Source organism: Typopeltis vanoorti, chromosome 9, assembly GCF_054136105.1.
Source record: "Typopeltis vanoorti isolate ZY-2024b chromosome 9, IOZ_Tvanoo_1.0, whole genome shotgun sequence".
Taxonomy (NCBI): Eukaryota; Metazoa; Arthropoda; class Arachnida; order Uropygi; family Thelyphonidae; genus Typopeltis; species Typopeltis vanoorti.
In genome coordinates this window covers 106,465,418-106,487,355 of record NC_143557.1, presented here as the reverse complement: position 1 = coordinate 106,487,355, position 21,938 = coordinate 106,465,418, and the positions used below count along the sequence as shown (strand labels likewise).

Genomic DNA, 21,938 nt, shown 5'->3' with positions numbered 1-21,938 from the left:
CGAAATAACCTAATGAGTAAATTCAAATATATCTGATTAAGCCCTCATATAAAGTTATATAAGATCTTATCAAAATGCATGTACACCATTTATTTTCAGTTACATAAAATTAATCTCATTTATCCATAAAGCTTATTTTGTTCACTGTTTTATTGACCTATATTACTTAAAAATAGTTGAAACTAAAATTAATAAGACAAAATACTTTCCATTAATTTATACATTAATACTTCCAAATTAAAATATGAATTTGGAACTTACCCACGAATTCAATGCCAAGGCATGTAATATCGGTTATGATGCTTTGCTGTGCAACATAGCTGAAGCACAGTAGAAAAAAACTGGATGCGAGAAAAACTTTCATCATGACTTGATATGAGACTATAATAAATGAAAAGAGAAGATCGAGTTTTATTGTAGAGCATGGCTAATTTATCTATTAACAACCCATATCACTAATCTAATATAAAGGTCTGCTACAAAGTTTCGTACGATGGAAGGGTAGGGTATTCGCATAATAATTATAAATAACTAAACCTAGGATCGTTTTTAACATATATACTATAAACATAATTTTGTTTGGGCAGGTGATTTGTCCTCCAAGTTCGTCCAACAAAATAAAAGACATACAAATCTATATGGCGTAATAAAGACTCCTAAAAAGAAAGCGCATGCTTATTTTTAATTACAATATTATAATACGTGTATTATAATATTGTAATTGTAAAACCTCAAAAAAAGAAGAGTTAACGCGGTTCATATCAGTATTTAATTAAATGAATATAAATATACATCGTTTTATTTTATGTGTGTGTGTGTGTGTGTGTGTGTGTGTGTGTGTGTGTGTGTGTGTGTGTGTGTGTGTGTGTGTGTGTGTGATTATTAACGAACAGGTTTTTAGTTTCTTTTATATTCTATAAAAAGTAAATAAGAGATATATCAAGCCAATATATCTTATTAGAAATGACGTGGTTTACTGGACAATATAATGATCTCGTAATTAATGTCATTTGATAAATAAAACACTCGTAAATAAAATTATGAATTATTTATTTGACTCTTCTCTTGATTATTATCTGCAATCGTATGACACAGAAGTCATACGATTGCAGATAATAATACAAGTATTAGAGTCCAGGATCACAAAATGGCGACAGTAACATGTAAATAACGTAGGAAAACCATTTATTTCTGCTACGAAGAGGATCAACAGAGGATCGTCAGTTTGCACTGTTTCTCTGGATTATTTATTCTAAAACTGTTGCAATCAGGTTCCTCTGATAAAAGCTTCTCTTTCGGAAACGAAACAGACGTTTGTTCAGTCATGTGGAACCAATGAATCTACAAGTATGGGATTATTTCAAAACACCGTAAATAAAGATTACCAATGAAGGCCAAAATACAATCAGCAAGAGGAATTTCATGTAGATGAATGCGTCATCCACATGTTCTCGTAGTTAGCCACGTGTCCTCCAGCAGAAAGTCGACTTATTTTAACAGTTTATGTATGAATTAGTTCGATGAAGATTTCCATTGCGGTGAGTTTGGTAGATGTTTGAAATGTAATAATGTTTCAAAGAATTTAAATTTAAAAAATAATTTTAATTTAACTGATTTTTCAAAAGTTTTAAAAAGTATTTAGTGCATTATTTCTATCATTTTAAAAAGAGATGTCACATTTAGTCGAAAGAGACCAAATAAAAGTTCTTCACATAATGGACGAGAATCGAACATAATAATAATAATAATAATAATAGTAATAATAATAATAATAATAATTACTAATTATATGAAGAGCCAAAGGCTTCAATTCGGCGGCGTGAAATTATTAAAGTTAAGGGATATTACATCCCATATTGTTTCATAGCTGAATAAGAAACGATATAATGTTCGGCGAGTCCAAGCGTTAGCAAATACCTGGATAGCGCAACACATGATGAGACCTGAATAAATATTGAAACCGGTCTGAGGTTTCAATATTTATTCAGTTCGCGTGATTACAAGTAGTATACACTCTTTATAAGCTGGAATGAAACTAATGTCACTGATATAATTAAGACAATAGATAATTCATTGTATTCTTGTGATAACGGGATTATGGCTCTTGCTGTGCCGATGTTTTCGCAAGTAGAATAAGCTTCTGCAAATAGTGTTTAATTAATCTGCAGTGAGGAAATTTTCGCACAGAGGAGCAGGTATGAGATGCATTATCACAGCTACAGCTTGAGCTGTAACGCATTGTTGAGTATAGACTCGAGCGTTCGTTCTAAATGCTATTCATTCAATTAGTATTCGATCTAAATGCAATAAAAATGTTTACTACGTATAACTGCTTCGTTGCATTCGATTAATATTAATATTAGTTCACATATTTCCATAGTCATAAAAATGACTAATGATATTGTTCATTTCTTTCATGGAAACACAAATCAGCGTATAAATAACGACTAACATTATATTTATTGCACTCTTTAAATAGTCTCATTAATTCGTAATAAATATTTAATGATCATAAGTTTGGTAAAATAAAATTTTAATAAATTAGATGCCCTTCTATTTTAGTTTATAAATAAATAAATATATATATATATATATATATATATATATATATATATATATATATATATATATATATATATATATATATATATATATATATATATATATATATATATATATATATATATATATATATATATATATATATATGTATATATATATATACATTGAACAACTTATAGAAGAGCATAAGAGAGACATCTCTTACAAAAGATCTCATGCAACTGCGTTATCCGGTTATGTTCTTTTTTTTTCAAATAATCCTAATGGTGCTGGGATAGATCAGAAAACATCTTTCGCTGTGATGATGAGTTTGAGAGGAAATTTGTAGAATCAAGGGAAATCCTGCTGAACCCTGTCCACTTAAAAAACAATTTCAGTTATAACGTCCCAGATAGCCATGCTGCAGTTATTCAATATTGGCGTTCACGTGAGCCTGCATGCACACTTGCAATAAACAATGGCACGCCTGTTAGAACAACTTGAAAAAATACAACGTTTTTTATGTATCAATTATGTGTGGTGATTTTTACCTGTAATTTCCAGTTTGTTTTGATACTTCATTTTTACTACTATTCTTGTCCTTTAAGAATACCTGAGGAAGGCTGTTATAAGCCGAAACTAGTCGTATTATTCTTATTAAAATCTTTATAAGTTATCTCGGTTTTTAGTCATTAAATCTATGTTTTTAAAATGTATCACAACAACCAAGTAAAAAGCCAGTTATCACCCACCCACCCACCCACACACACACACACATATATATATATATATATATATATATAGAGAGAGAGAGAGAGAGAGAGAGAGAGAGAGGCTGCTGTTTGAAACAAAGATCAATATATTTAAGGAGCAGTAATACAGATTAACCAATAGTGTAATGGTGTCATTTTATTAAGTTGATTGAAGGTATTTCGTACAAATATAATTCAAAATAAACATAATAATTACACTGGTCAACACAATTTTTGGTGACTTTTATATGAGGCTTGGCTAACAAGCGAGAGCGGTGAGCGCTCCGATTCTGATCTGCGCACCGCTGAATAATAGGCTATATCTTCGGGAATTTTTCGAATTTCTTGATAAAAAGTTAGGAACAGATTTCTAAAAGTACATACTTTCAGAAAGTAATATTAAAAATTCGATTTTTTGAATCCTCTAAATAGTACTGCCTCCTTAAAACTATCAAAAACTTACAAATTAGCAAAAAGAAAATGCCATAGAGGAAAAACCTGACGTGATAGAGAAAAATGGGTTTGATACTTGAAATCAGCGCACCCAAAGTAGTAAAAAAGAAGTGTCAGATCATAATCAGCAGAAAAAAAATTTTTTGTTTTGGCCAGTGTTATTTATCTTGGCTGTCGTTTAATTGATAACCATGCCCTATTATCCTACACATAAATGTTCATAATTTCTTATGTGAAGTAGGTCCATAAATTATTACAAACACGTATGGTAAAATTTAGTACAAGTGAGGGGAGTGTTACGATTACCTAATCCAAAATACAACTCACTGGCTACCAGAAAGAGTGTTAGTGGCACACCAGAAAGCAAAATTGGTCTACCACCCGCAGACTTGTACTGCATCTAGCCATAATACGATTCCTAAAACTACATGAAACAGGAATTTCAAATAAAGACCACGCACACGCACTAATGAGTAAATAATATGAAATATACTTACATTCGGTCACGAATAAAAGCGAAGCGAGATCTAAAGCGAAAGTGTTAGTTCGCAGTGTGTCAGCTGGCTATTTATTCTCCTCAAAAAATGTCACGTTTTCAACTATTGAAACCTCCAAAACGTTGCTTCCAAAAATGAAGCAACATTTTTGTGTAACGTGTACATGAAGGGTTGGAAGTATTTCAAAACATCTATAGATGAAGTGTAGTAGTAAGGATGGCACGTGTACGTTTACGTGGTTTCCCTAGCATCCATCCATCAGAAATTCCTGTTATGACAGCTTGTGTGTGGATCAATTGTATGATGTAATAGTTAGTATGCCGTGCCTGTTTTCAATGTCAATTTAAGAGTATCTGAAACGTAATAGGCACACATTTTTTGTAGTACGGGTCAATTTATAGTATAAAATCTAAGAAACTGACCATACCAGCCGATCTGTCACAACCATACAGCTGAATCATTCGTTTTAGTCATATATATATATATATATATATATATATATATAAAAGAATGATCATTAACTCGGTTAACATACATATTTTTTAAAAAGAATTGATTGACTAGAACCGAGATTCAAATAAAAAGGTTTTAATATAAAAACACCACTAGTATCGGCTTCTAACAGCCTTCATCAGGTGACATTATAAAAGAAAGAAAAAAGAAAAAACACTAAAACACTGAAGCTTAAATAAACTATGGACATCATAAAGAGTCTCTATACTTAATTGACATTAAATCGTTGTGGTTGTATTTAAAGCTGTTCTTTCGTTTGTTGTATTGTTGGGAACGTGCGTGATACTAGCATCTCGTGAACGCCAGTACATGTCGTGTTTTTATATTAAAACCTTTTTACTTAAATCTCTGTTCTAGTAATCCAATTATTTAAATAAATAAATAAATAAATAAATAAATATATATATATATATATATATATATATTAGGATAACCAAGCAATTTTATATGCTTGGTTATTTTAGCTCCTAATCCCAAGTATGCAAACAATTAAGTTTGCGCCTGAAACAAAGTTCAAGTCTAAAGATGGTACAACACCAGGGCAGCTCATTGTAAAGGTGGTTAAAGCTTTGATCACTATTCTTAGTATTTTCCCATAATGTAAAGCACATCTCACTAGAAGATGTATATATACTGCAATGCATTATGGGTGGGGTCACTACCCAGACCGGTTTCGACCTTTTTTGAGGTCTCCTCAGTGAGTAGCTAGACCCTAAATACCAAGGTTTTAGTAATACAAAGCCTTATCAACTTTACCTATATAAGTTGCAACAAGGTGTATTAAGTTTTAATAAAAATCTCTGGAGGAGATATTGATAGGAATAAATTTTTAACTTGGGTATATTGTATATTAGGATAACCAAGCAATTTTATATGCTTGGTTATTTTAGCTCCTAATCCCAAGTATGCAAACAATTAAGTTTGCGCCTGAAACAAAGTTCAAGTCTAAAGATGGTACAACACCAGGGCAGCTCATTGTAAAGGTGGTTAAAGCTTTGATCACTATTCTTAGTATTTTCCCATAATGTAAAGCACATCTCACTAGAAGATGTATACTGCAATGCATTATGGGTGGGGTCACTACCCAGACCGGTTTCGACCTTTTTTGAGGTCTCCTCAGTGAGTAGCTAGACCCTAAATACCAAGGTTTTAGTAATACAAAGCCTTATCAACTTTACCTATATAAGTTGCAACAAGGTGTATTAAGTTTTAATAAAAATCTCTGGAGGAGATATTGATGGGAATAAATTTTTAACTTGGGATAACCAAGCAATTTTATATGCTTGGTTATTTTAGCTCCTAATCCCAAGTATGCAAACAATTAAGTTTGCGCCTGAAACAAAGTTCAAGTCTAAAGATGGTACAACACCAGGGCAGCTCATTGTAAAGGTGGTTAAAGCTTTGATCACTATTCTTAGTATTTTCCCATAATGTAAAGCACATCTCACTAGAAGATGTATACTGCAATGCATTATGGGTGGGGTCACTACCCAGACCGGTTTCGACCTTTTTTGAGGTCTCCTCAGTGAGTAGCTAGACCCTAAATACCAAGGTTTTAGTAATACAAAGCCTTATCAACTTTACCTATATAAGTTGCAACAAGGTGTATTAAGTTTTAATAAAAATCTCTGGAGGAGATATTGATGGGAATAAATTTTTAACTTGGGTATATTGTATATTAGGATAACCAAGCAATTTTATATGCTTGGTTATTTTAGCTCCTAATCCCAAGTATGCAAACAATTAAGTTTGCGCCTGAAACAAAGTTCAAGTCTAAAGATGGTACAACACCAGGGCAGCTCATTGTAAAGGTGGTTAAAGCTTTGATCACTATTCTTAGTATTTTCCCATAATGTAAAGCACATCTCACTAGAAGATGTATACTGCAATGCATTATGGGTGGGGTCACTACCCAGACCGGTTTCGACCTTTTTTGAGGTCTCCTCAGTGAGTAGCTAGACCCTAAATACCAAGGTTTTAGTAATACAAAGCCTTATCAACTTTACCTATATAAGTTGCAACAAGGTGTATTAAGTTTTAATAAAAATCTCTGGAGGAGATATTGATGGGAATAAATTTTTAATTAATGTAAAGCTTTAACCACCTTTACAATGAGCTGCCCTGGTGTTGTACCATCTTTAGACTTGAACTTTGTTTCAGGCGCAAACTTAATTGTTTGCATACTTGGGATTAGGAGCTAAAATAACCGAGCATATAAAATTGCTTGGTTATCCTAATATACAATATACCCAAGTTAAAAATTTATTCCCATCAATATCTCCTCCAGAGATTTTTATTAAAACTTAATACACCTTGTTGCAACTTATATAGGTAAAGTTGATAAGGCTTTGTATTACTAAAACCTTGGTATTTAGGGTCTAGCTACTCACTGAGGAGACCTCAAAAAAAGTCGAAACCGGTCTGGGTAGTGACCCCACCCATAATGCATTGCAGTATACATCTTCTAGTGAGATGTGCTTTACATTATGGGAAAATACTAAGAATAGTGATCAAAGCTTTAACCACCTTTACAATGAGCTGCCCTGGTGTTGTACCATCTTTAGACTTGAACTTTGTTTCAGGCGCAAACTTAATTGTTTGCATACTTGGGATTAGGAGCTAAAATAACCAAGCATATAAAATTGCTTGGTTATCCTAATATACAATATACCCAAGTTAAAAATTTATTCCCATCAATATCTCCTCCAGAGATTTTTATTAAAACTTAATACACCTTGTTGCAACTTATATAGGTAAAGTTGATAAGGCTTTGTATTACTAAAACCTTGGTATTTAGGGTCTAGCTACTCACTGAGGAGACCTCAAAAAAGGTCGAAACCGGTCTGGGTAGTGACCCCACCCATAATGCATTGCAGTATACATCTTCTAGTGAGATGTGCTTTACATTATGGGAAAATACTAAGAATAGTGATCAAAGCTTTAACCACCTTTACAATGAGCTGCCCTGGTGTTGTACCATCTTTAGACTTGAACTTTGTTTCAGGCGCAAACTTAATTGTTTGCATACTTGGGATTAGGAGCTAAAATAACCAAGCATATAAAATTGCTTGGTTATCCTAATATACAATATACCCAAGTTAAAAATTTATTCCCATCAATATCTCCTCCAGAGATTTTTATTAAAACTTAATACACCTTGTTGCAACTTATATAGGTAAAGTTGATAAGGCTTTGTATTACTAAAACCTTGGTATTTAGGGTCTAGCTACTCACTGAGGAGACCTCAAAAAAGGTCGAAACCGGTCTGGGTAGTGACCCCACCCATAATGCATTGCAGTATACATCTTCTAGTGAGATGTGCTTTACATTATGGGAAAATACTAAGAATAGTGATCAAAGCTTTAACCACCTTTACAATGAGCTGCCCTGGTGTTGTACCATCTTTAGACTTGAACTTTGTTTCAGGCGCAAACTTAATTGTTTGCATACTTGGAATTAGGAGCTAAAATAACCAAGCATATAAAATTGCTTGGTTATCCTAATATACAATATACCCAAGTTAAAAATTTATTCCCATATATATATATATATATATATATATTCAGATCGCGTGATTCCACACACGCACAGGTGTACAACAATAGAACTTTAACTCGGACTGTAGTTCAAGCTCATAATAACTGTAATTACAGTCGAATATTATGGCTTTATAATTGTATAGCTTTAGAGTGTGTCAATGTTAATTTCAGTGTCTTTTAATATCTTTCTATGTTCTTATCGCCTGATGAAATTCGAAAGTTGGGTTTTTTCAAATAAATGTCATTGTTATAATTCTCGGGTTTTAAGTCAGTTAATTTAGAAAAATGAACATATCCCAACCCCGAGTTAATAGTACTAATCATATATATATATATATATATATATATATATATATATATATATATATATATATATATATATATATATATATATATATATATATATATGTAATAAATTTTTTAACTTGGGGATACTCTATATTAGGGTTACCAAGTAATTTTATAAGCTTGGATATTTAACTCCTAATCCCAAGTATGCAAACAATTAAGTTTGCCCCTGAAACTATCAGGCGCAAACTTAATTGTTTTCGCCTGATAGTTTCAGGCGCAAACTTAAGTTAAGTTTGCGACTGAAACTATGCAAACAATTAAGTATGCAAACAATTAAGTTTGCGCCTGAATCTATCAGGCGCAAACTTAATTGTTTGCATACTTGGGATTAGGAGTTAAATATCCAAGCTTATAAAATTAGTTGGTAACCCTAATATAGAGTATCCCCAAGTTAAAAAATTTATTACATCTATATCTCCTCCAGAGATTCTTATGCAAGGTGTTTTTAAAAATAAAAACACCTTGCACCAAGTATGCTGTAGCCAATGAAGTTTTAACTGAGGCTCCGATATTTCCGTTACCTAGCCATGACTTAGAGGTTTTTAGCTCAACAACACTCCATCCACACAGATTTTCTTCATTCAGATGACGGGAAAAAGAGTTAAGGACTCAGTCCCTCGCCCAGCTCTTTTAAGAACTTTAAGAACCTTGGTATTTAGGGTCTAGCTACTCACTGCGGAGACCTTAATAAAGTTTGAAACAGGTCTGGGTAGTGACCTCACCCATAATGTATTGCAGTATACATCTTCTAGTGAGATGTGCTTTACATTATGGGAAAATACTAAGAATAGTGATCAGAGCTTTAGTAACCTTTACAATGAGTTGCCTGGTGTTGTACCATATTTAGACTTAAACTATGTTTCAGGCGCAAACTTAATTGTTTGCATACTTGGGATTAGGAGTGTTAAATAACCAAGCTTATAAAATTACTTGGTAACCCTAATATATAACCCTAAGATATATATATATATATATATATATATATATATATATATATATATATATATATATATATATATATATATATATATATATATATATATATATATTGTGAAATCAGTTGAATGACTTAAACCGAGAGTTAGGTAAAAGGGGGTTTAATAGTAAAACAGGACTAGTTTCGGCTTATATATATATATATATAATATTTATATATATATATAATATTTTACTATTAAACCCCCTTATTGTGAAATGAGTTGAATGAAAAACATACTACTTTCGGATCGAAAGAAAAACGCTTCTCAGTGCCAAAAATCGACTAACTCAAGAACCGGTGCTTCTATAAGTAAGGGCATATGAAATGTCTGGAAAAGAAAACAAAGTATGATAACTCTTGGATTAAAAACATTTGATATCACTCATAATACAGGCTGTGAAAAACTGCTACTACTTTTCCAGTATTTCCAGATATTATGGATGTTCATAAAGGCAATATGAAATAAATATGGTCAAAATTCAACGAATAGTTTAACAGAAAATGTAAGGCTATCGCTAAAATATAGACCAGCAGGAAATAGCAGAATCGATACTACCATATTATGTAAATAACAGCAACAAAAATAGCACACGCATTTCTCTCTAGAAACAAATTATATACACATCCACAGTGGCACTGCCAATTTTCTCTCCTCTTGTAAATAGAAAAAATAATGCGCACTAGATTACAAAAATAATTAACTAAATAATTAAGAGGGAGATGTTAAATCCCGTTTTATTTTATAGCCAGGTACGAAACTCGGGTCGAAATCCATAGAGTTTCAATGCCGAAAAAACTATCGGCGGAACCAAGTGTAAATGATCACTTGGATAGTACAACACCAGGGCAACTGCATGCAAAGGTGGAGCAAGCTCCGTCACTAACTTTAATATTCTCTCATAATGTAAAACCCAGCTCCTAAGAGATGTATATATATTGTTTTACATTATGAGAAGAGGTCACTACCCAGACCGGTTTCAACCTTTTTTGAAGTCTCATCAGTGAGTAGGTTGACCTGGAATTCGATAGTAGAGGTATGTAAGTTTCTGTTCACTTAAAACCTTACTTAAAAACTTAAAGTTTTTAAGTAAGGCCTAAGCAATGCTCCATTTTTTTTTTTACAAAAAGTAACTACTACGTCCAAATTAATAACAATACGTAATATGCAATACAAAATATTATTATATTAGTATCTTACAGAGCCTTTACATATGTTGAAAATAAACTTTATTTTTCAATTTAGTTTTCAACAAAAAATACTCAGAACTTTAATGTTTGATAAACATCCACGACGATTCTTGTTACTGCTGGATTGCACTTATTTCATGCTTGCTTAGATGACGTTTCTGTTGTCTTTCTCGAAGCTTATAGATGTATTTGTCCTGGGTAGCGTGCAGAAGTGAGTACACGCAGATATGGATAACCACTGCAGGTGCCTACCTTAACTTTTCTTGAAGGTTGTGGCTGGATAGAGTGTGTTTGTCCTTGTATTGAAAGTTGAATGAACTTCGATATTTTTATAAATTTTTTAAAGTACTTTTTCATCTCCTCGCCATAATGTGTATACAGCACTCGTTTCTGATCTCTGCAGGTTTCTCTTATCAAATGGGACTTTGTTGATCATGTCAGGTATGTAGAAGTTTCAGGTGACTTTTCCGTAGTGATTATTACATTGATATGTTAAGTAGTTTTGTGTTCTGTCCTTGATGCCCATTTAAGTGTGGGCTGTTCTCGTCGTTCACAGAATATCAGTTTTACCATTTTATTTTGCAACGATTGTAATCTGTTAAGTTTGTGGTCTGCGCAGAATGCGAATGATGTGATTTTGTATCTTAAAATGTTTTCACATAACGCTTTATAGATTAGTATTTTTATGTGGGTTGGGGCAATGTCTTTTAATCTGTATAGTTTGCTTGCTATTATCCTAAGCTTGGTATGTAGGTAATTTGTATGGCTATTCCAACTTTGATCAACATCGAAGTGAAGTCCGAAGTAGCGTGTTGTTTTCACCTGTGTGATGGTTGGGATTTTAGGTCCTGCACTTTGTGTATAGGAGGATTAATGTTTGATAGTGAGATATTTAGTTTCTATGGGCAGGGTTTGGGGGTTTTTGAATACCATTAGCTTTGTTTCTCCTGTGTTTATATATATGCCGTTTTCAACCAGTTAGTGATTAGGGTGATGTCGTGTTGCATATTTGTGTAAGCGATATTTGAGTTGTTGTGAATGGATACTATGGCCGTATCGTCTGCGTACTGGAAGATTTTACTTTTTAAGGGGAGTTGGCTTATGTCGTGTGTGTATAAGTTAAATAGAATGGGAGATAGGACTGCTCCTTGCGGTGCTCCACAGGTTACGTGTATCTGTTTGCTGTATGCTGATGCTATACGTGTGGTGTGCTTTCTGTTTTTCGTGTATGCTTTGAACCACTGGAGTAGAGGACTTCCAATTCTGATATGGGTTAGTTTCGCTAACAAGGTTTCGTGTGTTAGTGTGTCAAATGCTTTTGTTAGGTCAATGAATACCACTAATGTTATTTGTTTTTATCCAATGCAGCGTTTATTATATCTGTGAAATCTTCCAGGAGTATTGCTGTTCCTTTATTTGTTTGAAAGCCATATTGTGTTTTGGGTATGGTTTGAAATTTTTCAACGTATGTGGAGAGTTTCTGATGCACGATTCACTCCATGATATGGTTGATTATAGACAGCGTGGCAGTGGGTCTGGAATTACTTACAATGTTTCTTTTTCGCTGTTTGTGTATGAGTGTGATTAATGCAGTCTTCAGTGTTTCAGGTATGTGACCCATTTCGAAGATTTTATTTAATAGTTTTTGTATGACTGGAAGTAGGTTGGTTGAGTGTTTCTTGATGTCTTTTGGTCTAATTCCATGTATCCCCAGTCCTTTGTTAGGGTTAATGTGTTGAATTCCCAGTGATAGTTGTTCTTTTTTTACTGTGGGGAACCACATCGACTGGGTTGCTTGTGGACCTAATGGAGAATGTTCGTTTGTGTGAGGAAGAGTTGTTTCTTGTAATTTTTGGACAAAGTTCACGAAGTGCTGATTAAAGTTGTTTGCCAACTGTTTGAGGGATTTGGAGTCGCAGGCAAAGCTGTGTTTTATTGTTTCTGTGGCAGTGGTTCTGTGTATATTTTCCAGCATTTCATTAATCATGTGCCAGGTTTCCTTTATGTCATTCTGAGCTGTTATTAATTTGTTGCTGTAATAGTTTCTTTTTGCATTTTAATCTGTGTTGTTAGGAGATTCCGTTTACTTTTGTATTCAGCTTTTAAAGCGATATTGTTCGGCGACTTCTTAAGTTGTTTCCATAGGGCATCTTTTCTTTGTATGTCTAGTATCTTGTCGGTTATCCATGGATTTTGTTTAGTTTGGGGGCGTATTTTTATTTTTGTTAATGCTTTGTTATATATTTTGTTAAATGCAATTTGAAGATTATTATATACATCTCCAGCAGAGTCTAAAGATGCTATCTGTATCCAGTCTCTTTTTTGATTTCATCGTTTACTATTGTTTCGTTTAGAATGCTATAATACTGTTTTGTAGTCTCAGTGATTTTTATGGGTTCTGGTTAAGTGTGTAACTGTAATGCTGTGAAATAATGGTCTGCCAGTTTGCATGTTATGATGGCTGCTGTGTGTTTATTTATTGTATATTTATTATCTGTATATTTATATGATCAATGCAAGATGAGGTTGTGTTTCCGACTATCTCTTCTCGTGTATACGACTGTATGGATGGGGTTATGCTATATGCCTACAATAGGTCTAGGTATTGTTCTGTGTTGTTATTTATGTTCCTAATGTTTATATTAATGTCTCCTATTATTATCAAATATTCTGAGGTGCCTACTTCCGTGGCTGAAAGCCATCTGTTTAGTTCTTCTAGGAATTTTGTGGTGCTTAAGTTGGGTGGTCTGTATATTGCGTTTAATATCAAGGAGTTTTTTGTTTGATGTTTTTAATTTCGATGCATATGTTTTCTGCGTATTCTAATTTATAATTTATTTCTGTTACTTCTAGTTTATGTTTGGTAAATATTATTATACCACCGCCTCGTTTAGTTTGTCTGCAGTGTTTGTGTTGTTGGAAGTGCGGCATGTGTAGGTGGATGCCTCTTCGTTTGTCGTAGATACTTCAGTCAGTATTAAAATGTCTATTTCGTCTATATCGTCCTTCAGATAAGCTTGCAGTGTCAGCCAGTATTTTTGAATGCTTCTGATGTTGATGTGGAGAATAGATTGGGGATTGTCACTTGTTTCCATTCTGTTATTGATTTCAGAATGTGGCAATTATCATGTTCCGGGGTGATTACGTCTGCTTGATGGGCTGCATTCATGTTGGTTGGTGTGCTGTACCTTCTTTACGAGTTGTCAATATTCCTTTCAATGTGGCAGCCTGTTGAGGTCGTCTAAGGATTTTATTTCGATTGGTTTTGCGTCTTGTGTCTTTCTAAGGAATATTTTGCTGTCTCTTATCCATATAAACTGGTAATTGTTTTCTGTTTTTACTTTCCTTGCTTGGTAGAATATTTTCTGATAATATGGCGTTAGGTATTCAGACAAGTATATTGGGGTATTGTCGTGGTCTTCTTTCAGATCCTTGACTATTGGTGTTTTAATCCTGCTAGCTTTTATGAGTGTAGTTTTTGTTGGGCTGTTAGTGAGTCGCACTACGACGGGAGAAGGACGGGTATTATTTTCTCGTCATTTTTTGTGGTAACCGATGCACTAACTGGATGTCTCTTGATTCAATGGGAGAGCCAATATTTTATCTTAGTTGTATTACGGTGTCTCTTAGATGTTCTGTAGCTATTTCTGTGAGACCATTTATGAGGAGATCATTTTTGTGCTGCTGTTGGTTTGAGAGTGCGTACTGTTGCTTTAAAGAGTTTAGTTCTTGTCGTAGTTCCATTGTCTCTTTAATTAAATTATGCTGTCTTTCCGTTAGCTCTTTAACGCAGTTTTTAATTTCTCTAACGGTCTGAAATACACCTTCTACCGAGTTATTATTAAATTTAATAAATTCCTCATATTGGTTGAATTTTTCTGTAATTTGTGCGGTATGTTTTTTAAATAGTTCTCCAACAAAATCGATTAAACAGTCTTTTAGGTTTTGTAATCTATTTTCAAGTAATGCATTTAAAGTTGGCTCACCTGGGTTTCCGTTGTTGTTTTCTTTGTTTTTAATTCCCTCTGTTGTTGATAGCTGTTTACTGCCTGCAGTTGTTTTCTGCATGTGCTGTTTTCCGCCTGCGGTCGAAGGCGACATTCCTTTGTTGTCTCTGCAATGGGGACACTTCTACTCGTCACGATTCTTGTTTGATTTTTGCTGCCAAGAAGCCCCAGACAATCCTGAACATAGAAAATGCATGTTTCTCTGGCAGTTCCTACATGTCAAGTGGTTTTCTTCCGTTAAGTCTTCTTGGCATTTGTAGCACTTCATATTTCTTGTTTGACGATCTTGCTGTAATTTCTAATATGGCGACTTCCTTTGTTCTCTTCTCGCGTAGTTGACCAACGTATACTTCGAACTTTGAATACTTAAAGTTTACTTATTATTTAACAGATACTTACAGTTTTTACATCTATATGTTCGTTTTGAAGATCGGAATTCACTGATGTACTTTAAATATTAATTCACAAGAAAAGATCTACTTTGTAACTTAAAATATGGGAGCATTGAAATAGCATGCTTGCGACCGCTTGCTGCTAAAGCGCCCTCTTTCTAGTAATAGTAATAATAATAATAATAAGGAAATAGATTGTTAGATTATTAGGAATAATTCGAATCCGCAAATTTTACTGACCAGCAACTCTTGCCGTTACATTCCAAAATGAACTGTATTTGAATATATCTCTCACATTGAAAACTGCACTAAAAACAAACAAAATCGAGAATGTATGAAATTGTCAAATGGTAATCCTCAAATTAACATCAAATAGTAACCTCCCTCCCCCAACACACACTCGCAGAGACTCACAAAAGAAGTTGCTTATCACAATAGCATTCTTGTATAGTGGTGCACTTTCTTTCAAAATCTATTAGATGAATTTACTGTTTTGTTTATGCACAGCTAGGCATTTTATTTTTTTTAAAATCTGTAAGTTAATTTTTTTATTCTAAATTTGCATTGACGTATTCTGAATGCAACTAAATTTCAGATAATTTTTAAAAATCTCAAACCGAATTTCAACTAATCTTGAGTATTTATATGCATACAGACGAACCTCCCCCCTCCCCCTAAACAACTTTAATTGAATTACATTGTTGATAAAAATCATTCGCTATACTGTATCGAACAGCCCGTTCAGTTATACTTTTATCGTATTGGAAACTATAAACCATCGTAATGAAAGTTGATTTATTTGAGGGAATGCTATTACTTTTCTCTCTCTAATTAGCAGTAGCGCAGTCAGGATTTAATTTTTTTTTTTGGGGGGGGGCAGTTAAGTAGACGATTTGATAATACACACTACGCATCGCATAAGGCCTATCACTGAGCATCTGCAACGATCGATCGCTAATTCATAAGTAGTATAGAAATAGAAGACACGACTCGAAATAAATTTTAATTAGGAAAAGATTTTTTGAAACATTTTCTAGTGTTTTTTCCTTTTTTCTTTGGGGGGACAGGGCCCCTTTTCCCCCTCTTTGGGTGCGCCACTGCTCGTTAGAGTACCTGTTATATTATTACGAAGGTCGTATTTTCATGCACGCACGCACGCACGCACGCACACACCAGCCAGACCTGAGCTATTATATGCATATAGATGAACATAACAGCTCAGGTCTGGCTGTTGTGTGTGAGTGTGTGTGTGTGAAAATACGACCTTCGTAATAACATAACATGTACTGTTAATACACAGGGCGAGCTATTTTTCATACAACGCCCATATATTATTCGTTATATAAAGCAGTATAGCTCATTCCGTTTTGCTTTTGTCCTACTGCATAATATAAAACCTTCATAATGCAAATGATTTAAGGGGAAGCAATTAGTTGCTGTCTATTGGTTTCCTGTTATGCTATTACTGCAGCCATTACTATTACAACGCTGACGCATACACATGCATTACTTGGTCTCAGCAGATTGCGTAGCTCGCCATCAATTTCCGTTTACTTTATGGTATCATCCATAATTCTACACAAGCACATGTAGAGAGGGGGGGGGATAGAGAAAAGGAGAGAAAGAATACTGAAATCCATAAATCCATAGGGCAAATATACAGGCAATTCTCTCTCTCTCTCTCTCTCTCTCTCCAAATTTGAGAGGGTTTTTTTTTCATATCAAATATCAGCAAAATCCAAAATATATAATTCAACTGCATTAAATAAATGCTAAACATTCATAAATACATCATTTCAAATCGAGTTTTAGTTATACAAAACAGTATTACTGTGCATGCCTTTGTTAGACGTAGAGCGTCTCACTTAGCATAAAATTAAACCGTTAACATAACTGGCCTTTTGTATAAAAGTGATTGTATTCCTCCATCCCCCCCATTATTAATAGTGTACGTTATACTACAAAGAAGCATCCTACGAAGAGCGATGTTAATAAAAAGGAATAGCGAATAAAATGGTAGACAAAATATCCGATCGAAAGCCTAAATGCAGCCTGAAAATGACACTTAAAAATCGTCATACGAAATATTACTGAAACACTCCAACGGTGTGGACTGTTCTATATATTTAAACTACATTTTATTTAAATATAAATTTATTTAATTAAACTATTAACAGTAGTTTAATATTTTAGTTTCACTCCTGGCAACTAAAACAAGCAGATTCGAATACAGTGGATATAAGATCATCAACACTTGGGTAGTGAGAAAAAAAAAGTAGGTTGTCTCCTGTGGCTCCTGGTTGTCTCCTGTGGCTCCTGGTTGTCTCATTTCACCTTATTTCACACTGACGATTTATTCAACGTAATACGAATGTATTATGCACCAGTGTGGCTATAATAGTTGGTGGCGACACTGAACGCTGGTGTGGAGTGCTGGCACTTATTGTAACGATATACGAATGATGATGCCTACCTAGTACAGACACAGTAGCACTTCACTTCTTCAGTAAGTTTATCTGTCTGGTAGCGGACACTTCCAGGATGATAAAGTTCAATGATCCATGTGATCTAGATCGTTTAGAGAAACAATTCTCGAAAGCCTTATCACTTGACGAATAATTCGATGCCGGTGTGAATGAAGATGATCTTCACATACTTTTATTACCTTGCTCATTCACTGGATTTTTACTTAACTGAACATGTGTTAAATAAAGTAAATCGAGTCGTCTTAATCTCAACTAAGGCAACTGGAGGATTACATGTTGTGTGGATGGTCCTGATTTTCACTGAACATCTTCTGCAAATTATGCAATCAATTTACAATTCATTTAGAATATTTTTATATACTCTAAATGAAAGATATAGAGGGGATTATCGTGTTACCATCAGTTCTTGTTCTTATTGTTCTGAAAGCCATAATTTTAGACTGTGAAAAGTTTGTTATAATGCATTGACTTTTTTGCACATACAACACAAAAAAACATGTTGCCCTTCTCCTCCTCCTCCTCCTCACCATCATTATCTACAGTACCGTTATGTTACTTACTACTTGATAATCTAGCCAATGCCACAATGAAAACGCATTGAAAATCCCATTCTGTCTGTCGAAATCCGTTACAGAAACTAATCCTAATTTAAAATGTCATTTTAATGTTTCTTTTTTGAATTATTTGGAAGAGATAACGAGTTTGGCTTTTCAGTGGATATACTTTGGCTTGCGAAAATATTCAAGGTCATTAATATTTCCACCAAAATGACATTTTTCCGTTAATAAAAGTTAATTATTCCACTTTAACTAGTAATAGAATCACGTTTTCGTTTACAGCTTCTCAAGAATGCTCTTATTAACGAATACTACTGCAATGTTATCATAGTCATTTGTTATTCAACAATTCTGCTTTATAACGAAGCTGTTGTTACTATCAGAACACATGCTAAAATATGTTGGTGCATTTATTAATTATTATTATTATTATTTTATTTATTTTTTTTTGCTGTGTTGAGAAGCTACGAAATCTATGATTGAGAAATTCATAGATTTTCTATGAATTTCTCAATCAATCTGAATGCGTCGCTGAACTGGAAGCCATAACGAATATATTGTGTATCATTAAGTTTGTATGGAATTTTGGGTGCGTGTATCTTGTTCATAGTATGTCCTTAGAGCTCTTTTCAGGCTATTGTAGTTTGTAAGGTTTCTGTATTCAAAAGGTAATTTGTTTATCATGTCTGGGATGTAGAAGTTTCGCGTGGCCTTTCCGTAGTGAATAATAATAATAACAATAGTAATAAGGAAACAGATTGTTAGATTATTAGAATTAATTCGGATCCAGAAATTTTCCGAACTAGCAACACTTTTGCTTTACAAAAAATCCAAAATTGACTGCATGGGAAAATGTCTCTCACATTTCAAAACTGCACTAAAACAAAACCGAGAATGTACGACGGTTAACATAAAATGGTCAACTCCACACACACACACACACACACACACACACACACTATCACAAAAGAAGTTGCTTATCACAATCGCATCATTGTATGGTGGCGCACTTTCTAACCGTCTCAGTTGAATTCAGTGTTTTTGTTTGTTTGTGCAGAGCTAGGATTTTATTCCTTTTTAAATTTGTAAGTTAATTTTTGTTCTAAATTTGCCTTAACGAATTCTGAATGTAACTAAATTTCATATAATTCGCAAACATCTCAAACAAACCGAATTTCAACCACTCTTGAACTATTATATGCATTCAGAAGTACCACCAAAACAACTTCGTTTGAATACGTATACATTCTTATAGAAATCACTCGCTATACTGCATCGACCAGCCCATTCAGTTATACTTTTATCGTATTGGAAACTATAAACCATCATAATAAAAGTTGAATTATATGAGAGAATACCGTTACTTTCTCTTGTTAGAATACCTGTTATATTATTACGAAGGTCGTATTTCCACGCACGCACGCACGCACACACACACACACACACACACACACACACACACACACACACACACACACACACACACACACACACACACACACACACACACACACACACACACACACACACACACACACACACACACACACGCAGGTATTTTATGCACATAGATGAACCTAACGAATATATTATTCGTTACAGCAAGCAATATAGCTCATTCCGTTTTGCTTTTGTCGTATTGCAAAATACAAAACTTTCATAATGCAAGTGATCTAAGTGGAAGCAATTAGTTTCTGTCAGTTGGTTTCCTGTTATGCTATTATTACAGCCATGAATTCTAACGCACGCGTGATGATGCATGCACATGTATTACTTTGCCTCAGCAGATTTCTCTTTACTTTGTGGCATCATTTAAAATGTTTCATTTAAAATTTATTTATTTATTGAGTTATCATTATATTCCTACATTAAATTTTCATATATTTTACATTACATCTCATTCATTTACGTTTTCTTTCAAAATGATAAAACTGTAAATCAGTGACATGCTATGTATAACCCAATAGCACGAGCTCATCCGGGTTACAAGAAGTGTAACTATTATACAGCACGAATAGTATACAACATATTGACAGTATATTTAGATAATAATGTGTGTGTGTGTGTGTGTGTGTGTGTGTGTGTGTGCGTGCGCGTGCGCGCGCGCGCGCTACTCATATGTACACATGGAATAACAACAGTGCAGTTCAGAATTTGTAGTTCTTTCTTTAAGTTCTTTCTTTATTTGTGCAATCCATTTTGTCTAAGTTACAAGAAGATAGGAAATTGGAAATGACGCTGTGGATTTGTATATCATTTGTTTTATTTGTTTTTAGAGAGAAAGAGAGAGAGAGAGAGAGAGAGAGAGAGAGAAATAATTAAATAATTTGAGAAATTTTCAGTGAAGTCCAGAAATGAACCTTCAGTGAAATCTATCTCCAACTCGATCCATGATTTTGTTATACTTAGAAACACATGTTATGTTCCCCTCAAGTCAAGAAAATCGACCATGGAGCCCACGTTATTTAAAATAATATTACAGTGTTATGGACCACAACAATGCGGCACTTGTCTGCAGTGCCCTTCCCACCGGATTCCGTTTAAAATCAGTGAAGTCTTGGGCCAGTAATCTCTAATTGGCTAACGTTGGAGCTTGACTACTCGTTAGCCTACAAAAAGAAAGTTAGATAAGGCTAATAATGCCGGGGCTAATTCTTGTGGGAATAAACGGCGGATTAACGTATCCTTTGGCATAATTCTATAAGCAATACACTAGCATGGATCGGGTTTCCTGATGTAATGTCTAGTATAGTCAGTTTATTGGATTTTGTGCTTAATATGCTTCGGATCCTTTTCAACTAACATTAAAACACGCACACACACGTCATCTAACACACTAACTAGACTAGCTATTTCATCATACATTCGATCCAGGCACAAACTGTCATAACAAGAAATTCTGATGAATGGCACGGAAATCACGCAAGTATACACGTGCCGACCTTTCTACTATTCGCGCACATACAACATTTCCGATCTTCATTTATTGCTCGGTTCCAATAATTCCAACCCCTCCATGTACGAGATCCAGAAAAATGAACAATAGGTTGATTCATTTCCAAATGAGGAAGTTTTCACAGTTGAAAACGTGGCAATTTTTTCAGGAGAATAAATAGCCAACTGACACAGTGCGAACTGATACTTTCGCTTTAGATCTCCCTTTTATTCGTGGCCGAATGTAAGTATATTTTATATTATTTCCACATGTATTAGTACGCGCGTGTGTGTGTGTGTGTGTGTGTGTGGTCTTTATTTGAAATTCATGTTTCACGTAGTTTTAGGAATCGCATTATGGCGTAGATACACTGAAAGTCTGCAGGTGGTAGACCAAATTGCTTTATGCTGTGCGACTAACATTCTTGACGGTTGACAGTGGGTTGCATTTTGGATTAAGTACTCGCACCCCACCCGCAGTGCTAAATTTTACCATACGTGTTTACAATATTTTATAGACAATTCACATAAAAAAGTATGAACAGTCATGTAGAAAATATGGCATATTTATTAGTAAAAGCAAAACGAAGATAAATAATTACTGACTTTATTTATTTATTTTTTATGAAATATCTTTATTCAACTTAATCAAGTGGCACCATTACACTATTAGTTAAACTGTATTACTGCCCTGTGTTTCAAACAGTATATATATATATATATATATATATATATATATATATATATAT

At 33.9% G+C, this 21,938-nt stretch overlaps 1 protein-coding gene across 1 annotated transcript in view; it reads right to left on the bottom strand.

Annotated features, from left to right (window-relative positions):
* The window catches only part of LOC150103383 (pancreatic triacylglycerol lipase-like), a 52,288-nt gene that overhangs the window by 18,220 nt on the left and 12,130 nt on the right, over positions 1 to 21,938 (bottom strand). The window lies entirely within an intron of this gene.